Source organism: Cryptomeria japonica, chromosome 3 (genome assembly GCF_030272615.1).
Source record: "Cryptomeria japonica chromosome 3, Sugi_1.0, whole genome shotgun sequence".
Lineage (NCBI taxonomy): Eukaryota > Viridiplantae > Streptophyta > Pinopsida > Cupressales > Cupressaceae > Cryptomeria > Cryptomeria japonica.
The window spans coordinates 250,072,778-250,084,154 of record NC_081407.1 but is presented as its reverse complement, the minus strand read 5'-3'; positions in this window follow the sequence as shown (position 1 = coordinate 250,084,154).

Here is an 11,377-nt window from a genome sequence, read left to right as displayed (position 1 = left end):
ATTCTCTTGCTTCTATTTTAGTTGTTCTTTCTCAATCATGGGGAGTTAGATTGGTTGATAATGTAGATAGTGTTGATCTATTTTCTCACAAGGTCTCATGGAAGGATCCCTCTACTCTGCCATTGTCCTTACAGGAAATTCAAAATTTTAAATCTGTTTTGCAAGACCGAGTGGCTTTCCTTTCTAACATCAAAGATCAACTTATTTGGTGCCCTTCTAAATCGGGAAACTACTCTGTTAAAGAAGGATATTTTGTTGTTCAACAAATGGCCAATCAAAATGCTCCTCATCGTGCCTTTTTGTTCTATTGGAATAATTGAGTATTACCTAAAGCTGGTGTTTTTTCCTGGCTCGTGCTGCAAAGTAGAATTTTGACTAGTGATCGTTTAGTCAAATTTAATATTGCGGCCTCCTTTTCTTGTGTCTTATGTGGTAAAGCTCTTGAAGATGTCAATCATCTTTATCTTCATTGTGAGTTTGCGAGTAGTTGTTGGCATTTTGTCCTCCAAAAGTTATCTCTTTCATTCCCTTTACCTTTATCTTTATGGGACATATTTCAGTCTTGGCCAGTTTTGTATTCATCTTCTCTATTTGCTTGTTTGTGATTTATAATTCCCTCTTCATTCATATGGACCATTTGGTGGGAAAGAAACAAGCGCATTTTTAGATGTGACTCATCGGATTTATCGGTTGTTCTTGGGATTTTGGAAAGAAGTATTATTGAGCAAGTTAATGCTCATGTTCAAAAATATTTTAATATGAATTCAAAGTTCTCTTCTTGGGACAATTTTATGATCTCTTCTTGGAAAAGTATCATTATTCATGTATCACCCGCCTTTCCAAGGATTCGGAAAACACCCGTAGATAGAAATTCCATAAAATGGCATCCTCCTAATGCCCCTTTTTGTAAATTGAATTTTGATGGATCCTCCCATGGAAATCCTGGTGATTCGGGAATAGGGATAGTTTTTCATGATCATTTGGGTTCTTTATTAGCATTAAAAGCTATGCCAATTTCTCCTGGCACAAATAATATGACCGAGGCTTGTGCTCTTTTAGAAGGTCTTGTTATGGCTAAGGATTTGAATTTCAAATACCTTCATATTGAAGGTGATTTAGCTATTGTCATTAATGCTTGCAAGGCAAGAAAAGCTGATAATTGGCATTTCCGGTATATTCTTGAACAAATATGGACTCTTCTTGATACGTTTAAGCACCTCATCATCTCACATATTTATCATGAAGGTAATGCATTGGCTGATTGCCTCGCTAATATGGGTTGTGACAAAACTGTTATTGATTCCTCTCGATTGGGAGGTGATTTGATGAGCTTCCCAAACCTATTAAGTATATCCTGTAGAGAGTTGAGTATTTAATCTTTCTTATTATATGATTGCTCGTTTATACGAGTTGATATTCTCTTCTCTTGGTGAGGTATTTCTTTTCATAATTCCATTTGGTTTTGATTTGAGGTACTTTGCTTTACTTGATCATCACTTGGCATTCATTAATGATGAGTTGGTTGTTATTGATGTTGTTTGTGTGTTCGGTACTCTCTTCTGGTGCAAAATATGGAGATATTTATTTTCACATTGGGAATCTATCCTTCATATGCCATTTAAAGTTTGGCGTAGCGTTTTTTTCATGATTATCTCTGTACGCCGCTTCTTTTGGTTTGTCAGATTTTTTATGATATATCTCCTCTTTCTTTTCATTTACGACATAAAAATTTTGGGCTTCATTTCTCTCTAGCATTTTCGCATTCACCTCTTCTCCTTTGAAATTTGTCTATAATGGCGGACCCCAGATCTCATATCATTGGTGTTAGTCATGTTTTGGACCCTTGTGTTTCTTGTAAATTATCTGCGTTCTGTAGTGTGTATATATATATATATATATATATATATATATATATATATATATATATATATATTGGTTGCAGTTGTTTTTTGGTGCAGGGGCATGTCAATTTTGGTTGTAGGAGTTCTTTGTTATAGGGCCTTCAAGATATCCCAGGAACTTATTTTGTAAATAAGCTTGCATGCTCCTATTCTGTAAAATGAGCTTGCATGCTCCTATTTGTAAATGAGCCTGCATGCTCCTTTGTTGATCTCTATTTTGTAACTAGCTCCGGCTAGAGGATTGTTCACTACTTCTCTTCTATAGTCATGTTGATGAGCAATGACCAGAGTTTTTCTTGCTGGTTCTTTTCTCTGGGAGCTCAGTTTGAACCAGTTTTTAAATATATTGTAAAAATTATATATTATTAATAAAATATATCAAGTGGCATTGCCACCTTGCCAAAAAAAAAAAACATTTATAGGTAGTGAATGTGATTGGGTAACAAGGGGAACACTCATGGTAGGAGGAATGAAAGAAGAGGCATTTCCCCCATGACTCACATTTGTAGGTATGACATTTTGGGTAGAAGTAGCCGTGATGGTTGATGTGAAGGTAGGAACACTAGTCATAGAAGTTGTCAAAGGAATAGAATGATTAATTTGACTAGGAGGTTGTGTATAACCTAGGTTTTTAGCACACCTCTTCATAGGCATGATATTAGAATCGGCAATATGAACAATACCATGCAAGATATCCACACCATGGTTATCACTTTGAATCATTCTTTTTAATCCTTCAATCAATGGGAGAGCTTCACTATCCAGGTATTCTTGACTCATCCATTATTGAAGATTGTCAAATTGATTATCCATCTTTTCCAATTGGTCAAAAAATACTCTAGTTGGTGATTCTTCCTCATTGTGAGAATTATCAAGAGGATAAATGGGAATATATGAAGGATGGGAAGAAGCAACAATATCCTCATTGAAAAAGCTAGCCAAATTAGGCTCCATTTTCTCAGTAATTAAACCTTGGGCAGCCTTAATTCTACAACTCCTTCTAACAAAGATACTATATGTAGGACTAATAGTAGTAAAACTCATGTACTAGGGAAAGAAATTGGAGATGCAATCTTTTAGGAATTTGAAATTCGAAATTAGGGCTTTGCTTAAATAACCTTTTAATTTTGAAAGGAGGGAGAAGCAAAATTAAAATTAGGACTGTCCAAATTTAACCTTTTAATTAGAATTTTGAGATTTTGAAATGAAGAAATCAAGTTAATTTTAAAAATTAGGGTATGTATAATGAACCACTTAATTTTAAAATTTAAATTGAAAATGGGTGAAATTCATATTTGTTTTCAACCTTAGGGTGACCTAAAATAAATAAAATTTCACAAATCTTTAGAATTGTGCAGTAAGATACAGTCAAAACAAGCTCCCAAAATTTGAACAAAAAAGGTCGGGATCAAGTAGGTAGCAATTTGGTCTGAACACACGGTCCGACCAACTTTTTTCCAAATTTTCGGGGAAGCAAGATATTGTGATTTTTATGTGAGTTCTAGAAGGATATGGAAATTGGAGATGTCGAGATATGCAAAATTAAGCCTTGATGGTCAAAATAGGACACACTTAGGATGTTTGATAAAAGGGTTGATTGGAAAGACAACAAAAAGGGCACACCTAAGGGCCAACGTTTATGATGTTTAGAAGAAAGAGAAGAGGCTTTAGATTTAATTGAATCAATTAAATGATTAAAGGGAAATTTGAATTTGCATAAGATTAATTTAATTTTAAAAATTAGGGTTTGTTTTAAAGTGGAAAATTGGGAACCTTAGCCAATTTGCCACTTTAGAGGAAAGGTGGGAACTTAACTAAGGTTCAATTTTCACTTGGGGGACTTTACATTCAAAAGAGGGGGATGAATCTGCTAGATCCAATCCCAATTGATGCAAGGATTGAATACTAAGCAGATTGGAATGGAATTAACCCTCTTTTGTAAGTTGATTGATTGAATTAAGACAAAGTGTTGAAAATGGAGACAAAGTATGCAAAAATAGTGAGATATAGATTCGGGATTCAGTCATGCACCTGGATCTGAGAAGTTTGAGATGATTCAGAGCTGCTTTGTGAAATTCGACAAAAGTTACAAGGACCATGTGTCCAGATAGGGGCACCCTACTATCGATCCTCCAAAATTTCCGTGTGTCGATGAGGGTTTTTCGTCTTTGCGAATAAAGATTAATTCTAGAAGTACAATTGCGCACTTGTTTCCTGCACACAGAAAGAAAGGGAAATGTGTTGGGAATAGGGGTTTGTATTCTTATCAAACCTCGGTTCTAGAATTAACCAAGTGGTTGAAATAATGTAAATGAAATGATTGAAAGTAGAAATCCTCCTCTTTGAGGGAATGTCGAATTGAATGAAATTGAAGTGTTTATACCTCCTTGTGAAGTTTTGGTTGCCTCCACATGGAATTAGGGTTTCATGAAATAGAATGTTGTTCTCCTCTTCAATGCTTGAAATCTTGTCTCTATTGTTGCTCCAAAGCTTGAAGTAAGATTGAAAATGCTCAATTGCTCTTGAATGCTTGAATGCTTGATCTCTTGAATGCTCAGATGCTTGATTGAATTTTGTTAGATTCGATAGGATGTCAAATGTGAGAGGAAATTCCTCTTATATACTTGCTAGTGGGTTTAATTGACTGATTTTCTGACTTAGGCTGACATAGGGGGGATTTTCCCGCTTTGATTTGAGATGAGCACAAGGGAGGGGCCTCAAAAAAGGTCCCAAGAAGGAGATCCCAGGGTGCCACACCCTGGTCCCAGTGAGGACTAGGGCACCACACCATGGTCCTACCCTATTTTGGGGCAGGATCAAGGTGCAGGCAATGTGGAGGGTTGAATTGCAATGCATTTTTGATGTGCATGAGCATATGCAGGTCTTCGATTAGGTTGAGGGCCACAAACACTAAGGTGAAGACCCAAATGTAGTCAAAAATTGAAAGGGGTGCAATTTTAGGACGTTATAGATACATTATGGAGAAGATTTTATAATTTCTTTGTTACTTTACCAAATAGAACTATGGAGGGTTGAATTGCAATGCATTTTTGACGTGCATGAGCATATGCAGGTCTTCGATTAGGCTGAGGGCCACAAACACTAAGGTGAAGACCCAAATGTAGTCAAAAATTGAAAGGGGTGCAATTTTAGGACGTTATAGATACATTATGGAGAAGATTTTATAATTTCTTTGTTACTTTACCAAATAGAACTATTACATAAGCATGTGCTTTCTCTAAAGCTATTCCCTATCACTATGCTATTCATCTTTTTTATATTTGCACTACGCCAGAATGAAGATCAAAACCCCTAATCCCCTACCATGATATTCCTTTTATAATAACAAGGAATGAAACAAGCTACCGATTGTTTACGTGGCATTTTTTCATTTGCCATTCATCCATTTTTAAAAGGAATATTCCCTTAATAAAAAACCCAAAGCCTACACTTTGTCCTAAAGAAAAACAGTTGGACCATGATGAAAAGAGCATGAAATTGTTGTTGTAGTAACCAAAATTTTGTTGGAGAAGAAAACCAACTTGTTGAGCTATATCACTATTGCACACTTGTGGCACTGGGTGCGAAGAGCTGCCAGGATGTAAGATTCTCACTGTATAATCCGATAGAGGATAACTTTGAGAGTTGTGATTAGGCAGTCATGCCTGGCTCAAAATTCACATTCTTTGCAATCCCTCCTATCATTACCTTCACCCTCCAACCTTCACGAGAGGGAGATGATGGTTAGCGGTTAGGGAGAAACCATTTGCAACTATAGCTAAAGCCTATAGTTGCACTCAAACCTTTTGATATCCCTTTGGCTACCCTTTGCAATTTTGATGTCCCTCTGGATATAAAATAAGTTGTATGTTTACTTCACATCATATCTTCTGCAAATCCTCTGCAACATGTTTCCTCTAATATCATCAAGCCATATTTCCCTATACAAAAACCTTGCTTCTTCAATTGAGAATTCTATTTTGCAGATAAATGCAATAAAATTCTTCACTTGAATTGATATGTCTTGAGAACACATTCATTGTTCAAGACTTGGTGAGTTAACTTATGCATAATATAGTTGCCTGTTGGTGAACATTGATTAAATGTGACTGTCTCGCCACCTCATTTAATTATCGTCCCTCTCAAATTTCAAAGAGACACCACTCAACCCTCACGTCTGCACACCATCATTACTATGATTCACTCAAATGCTACGCTAATTCGTGTGATTTGCACGTCTATACTATTTCCAAGTATATGATGTCTTAAAAAACACGCTTTCATACTTGTATGAGTAACCATAATTATAACACATGTAAATTGCTCATACTAGTACCCAAACTTCTTGCGTCGACACTCTTGGGTTGTTAGAGATTTACTGGGATACTCTCAGACCTTGCTCATCAAATCCCTATGCAAGTTAATTACTCCGTGTCAGTCTTTGGCTTCAGGACACGGTGAAATTATTTTGTTGGCTCTCAGCATTAAAACTCGATCCTTCTTTAGAGCTTAAGTACTTTCTACATTAAAATTGCATGCATCGGCTTTCAATTTGGTGCATAGTCGTATTACATCTTTCCTCTTAAACTTGGGCCATTGATTTTGCCCTCAAATCAAACAAATGCTTCAGATTTGTCATAGAATCCGAGTTGGAGTTCCTTTTAAGTTCACATGTGCACTAAATCACCGTGTGGGCTTTGCCCTTTGTCGACCTTCCTTATCCCCACATGACTGCAATAAAAAATAAACTTCATCAATTATCCTGCAAGGATGCGGGGAATACATTCCTCTAATTCTTCGCTCTTGCACACCTGCATCCCATATTGGGTCCCATTGTTCATCTTGCGGGGATGTGAGAGAACAAGCATTTGTTTCTTGCATGCCCGCGAGCATCTTGCACAATCATTCTGACTTATGCAAGGTTGCAGGGACAACACATATCACTTCCTGCATGCCTGAAATGCTTTTGCATCGGTTCATTTTTTGGTGTGGAGACACAGGGCGACGCCCATGGCTAGGACATGCTACCCCACATGCCCGCATAACAATTGAGGTAGCGGTAAAAACTTTGCGAAGCCGTGAGTAATGACTCAATGATCAAAATTTGGCACGTGCAGTTAATTAAAGGGTTTATGATCATAAAAGTGACCATCCCAGTGAGTGATCACAAAAGGAAGCTTAAGAAAAAACATATGCATTCCCGAGATAAAATGACCAACCAGTTAAACATGAGATTCAAGACACGGGGCCAATCAACCAGACGACAAAAGACCCTTGAGAAAACAACTTAAACATGGGCCATTGGGGAAACAAATCACTGAGCAAAAATAAAGCTCGCCAAAGGTAAATTTAAATGATCTTTGAGATTTAAAACTTAACCCTAATACTTTTATAGGGACATATCTATGTGCTTTACTTGGATTCTCACATATGCACTGAAAATTTCTTCTGAATTTGAAGGTGTCAACACACCCTTATGTCCCCTTGGAACTTTCCTAGATACATGGGTACCTACTTTTTTTTAACCACCTAATCTTAATAGAAGATAAAAAATAATAATATTGTGGGAGACACAAGATTACCTTACACCCCTATATGCTCTTTCATCACATTACCAATCATGATATCTATGGTATAACATTGGATATAACATGGGAAATCAAACTCAACTGAGTACAATGGGTAAGTTACAATGGGAATTGGCCAATGCAATATCTTATGTTAAGCACCATTGTAGTTGAAGCACATACAATTTTCCCAAACAAGGTCAAACATCATAAATATGAAAGCAATTGAACGATCATACATGAGCATAATCAACTGACATAATAACAACACAATAAACACACTATAATAACACTACAAATGTCTTGTAAAGTGTACCATACAAATGTGATTACAAAAAGAATGGATGTACGTACAATATTGAATAACCATATACAAGTATTCATATACAAATCACATCTCAAAATAATAATGTAAGAATGCAAACATGGGAGGCATTATACCAATCCCAAAATTACTTATGTTCAACATAAAACATTATCAAAATAGTAAGAGGATATAATTAAAAATAACATTCCATTTTTAAATTTATTTTTTTTTAATCCAATCCCCAAAAATGTGCTTCAAACTTTCATTTTGCTGACAAAATGAGCATTTATATGGCTAAACCATCATACATCTCAACTTGTCACCTATAGGTAGCTTGAAATGTAAAACATTCCAAGTTAGAATCTAAGCATTATCCTTAGCCTTACGTTGTCAAATTTGAGCACTCAACTTTTTCTTAGTCTTGGAATCTATAAGGAGTTTTAGGATGTGTTTCTAGAGTAGTTAACATGATTGCCACCTAATAGGTAGTTTGACTTCTCTATTAAGTTGCTACTAGGAATTGAGCCTCAATTAGAGGCTCCCTATAGGATGACCACTATAGACTTGTATGAATTGAAGGCCCAAATGAAGGAGTTGTTGAACCAAGGGTTTATTAGACCTAATGTGTCATTGTGGGGAGCACCAGTGATTTCTATAAAGATAGATGCAACCTAGTGCTTGTGCATTGACTATAGGATGTTTAACAAGGCAACCATCAAGAACAAAGACCCCCATTCAAAGAATTGATGAACTCTTTGATCAGATGAAAGGGGCTACAATGTTCTCTAAGATAGATCTTAGATCCGATTACCACCAATTGAGGATAAAGGAGGAGAACATTTCCAAGACAACTTTTAGGACTCATCATGGCCACTACAAATTCATAGTGGTGTCATTCGAGTTAACTTTTGCTCCTATAGGTATCATGAAAATGAACAATGTATCCAGAGACTAATTAGATGAATTTGTGCTAATATTCTTGGATGATATATTGATCTACTCCAAATCTATTGAATAGCATGATAATTATTTGAGGATAGTGTTACAACGCTTAAGAGAGCACAAGCTATTGAGTAAGCTATCCAAGTGTACCTTCTATCAAGACAAGGTACATTATCTACACGATATCATTTTAGCAAAAGGGAATGTAATAGATCTAGAGAAAATTAATGCAATTTTAGAATGGCCAACACAGTAGAATGTGACTGAAGTCTAAAGCTTCATGGGACTTGTAGGATAATATAGGAAGTTTACAGAAGGGTTTTCTAGAATCGCAACACTAATCACTTTACTCTAAAAGAAAGGGAAAATATTTGAGTGGACTAAGAAGTGTGAACAAGATTTCCGAATTTTGAAGGAAAAACTCACTATAAATCCAAGTTCGACTATACTTGATCCAAATGGGTAATTCACAGTAATAATTGATGCAACGAGAGAAGGTGTAGGAGGAGTGCTAATGTAGATTGGACAAGTGGTGGCTTATGAGTCCAAAAAGTTGAAGCAATATTAACTGAACTATGCACCGCATGACTTAGAGTTGGCAGCCATAGTTCATGCACTACATATGCAAAGACATGAGTCCAAAAAGTTGAAGCAATATTAACTGAACTATGCACCGCATGACTTAGAGTTGGCAGCCATAATTCATGCACTACATATGCAAAGACATTATCTTCTGGGGAAGCCATTTAAATCAAAGACAGATCGGTTAGGACTCAAGTATACCTTTACTCAACCCAATTTGAATGCTTCATAAAGGAAATGGCTAGAGTTTCTCAATAAATATGACTTTGGGATTGAGTATATCAAGGGGAAGGGAAATAGACTAGTTGATGCTCTTAGCAGAAGAAGGCATCTAGTAGATCCATGCCTACAATATTGTGTAATAGAGATAATGCAATATAAGGTCCAACCAGACCAATATTCAATGGATAGTGCCACATGGGAGAATGTCGAGGATATAGACCATTCTTTTCCTCATTTGAGGACTTAGTTAGAGATAATTTTGTTTGCACTAGTGTGATGCTCTTATTTACTTTAGTGTGTGTTTAATAAGACATCAAGATGATGTCTCTTCCTAGTAGGGAAAGTTGTCACATCTAAATCTTTATTTTCATAATTTACCAAATAATAATAAATGGAAAACTAGATGAGACCATTGGACATATGTTGTTTAATGCTTTGGTGAATGTGTATATGAATGGAAGTTAGATATGATTAGTGAGAACACATAGAATATATTAAATGATGATGTTGCATATTTCAAATGTTTTATATTATGATCATGGTTTATGCACTAACCTATTGACGAGAGATTGAGTGCAAATGAGTGTAGGATGTAGGGTTGAAGGCCAAAACATGGTTGAGGTAGAGATGTTATAGCCCCTTGACAATAGTTGGCTTGATGGAAATCTTATGCACACACCTATGTAGTTGCATTCATACTGCATTTTGAATGGCTTTATTATGCATTTTGTGTTATCATGCATACTTAGTTTAATTTGTGTGTTATTCTTTAAAAGATGTTTATGGTTATGATTGTTAAGTGATTAGCTTACATAAATGCAATTATGTTTACTATAAATACTCATTTCAAAAATGACTCGTTAGGAAAAATAAAATCATCTCTTTTATTCTTTTATGTTATTGTCATTACATGAGTTCTTAACTACAGTTTCAGAATGCAAAAGCTTCAACAAGCTTATTCATCAAACTCCCAAGGGAGTCGATATCATCACATGCCAAATGAAGGCGAAATTTGCAACAATTTGGAAAGAACAAGCACTCAGCTTCAAGAATCAATTGACATTCTTTATAGCAACAATTGAGGGTATTTACAAGTAGAGAACCTAAAAATATAGAGGTATTTGGTGCCATATCTAGCAACAGATTAGGGCTCTTCATTCACCACAAATTTGGGCATTCTCACAACAAATCTAAGCATTATTCCTCTTTGATTTTTTAGTATGTATGTCTTTCTTGGTGAATTCTTACAATATGACATGTATATATATATATATATATATATATATATATATATATATATATATATATATATATATATATATATATATATGTCTCCATTGTTTTGATTTAAAACTCAACAATACACATATAACGTGTATATGTGTATATGTATATACAATGGTATAAATATATGTATATACATATAATTATATAGTAAAAGAATATAATTGAATGGCAAAAATGCTCTTTTGAATTTTTATCTTAAATTTTATCATAATTGTAGTATGACATTAGATCCTGCTTATTGGCACAATATCATTTAATTGACCTTTCTTTTTGAAATAATTGTACATTTAATGAGGGTAATATATGTACTTGCACCACTCTTTACGTGACTGAAATTTCTATATCCTTGCTACAAAAATATCATGAAATGGTTAGAAAAACATATAAATTAGATAGAATATTTGTTTGCATTAAATATCACATGAAATCATAAAGAATCACATAGATCTCATTTTTGCATGAAATGTAATATGCCTTTTCCTTAAATCTTGAATGAATCCATAGTAAGAAAATAAATGCATTTAGTACCATAATGTTGATTATTTGCATGAAAAGAAAAAAGAGTTATT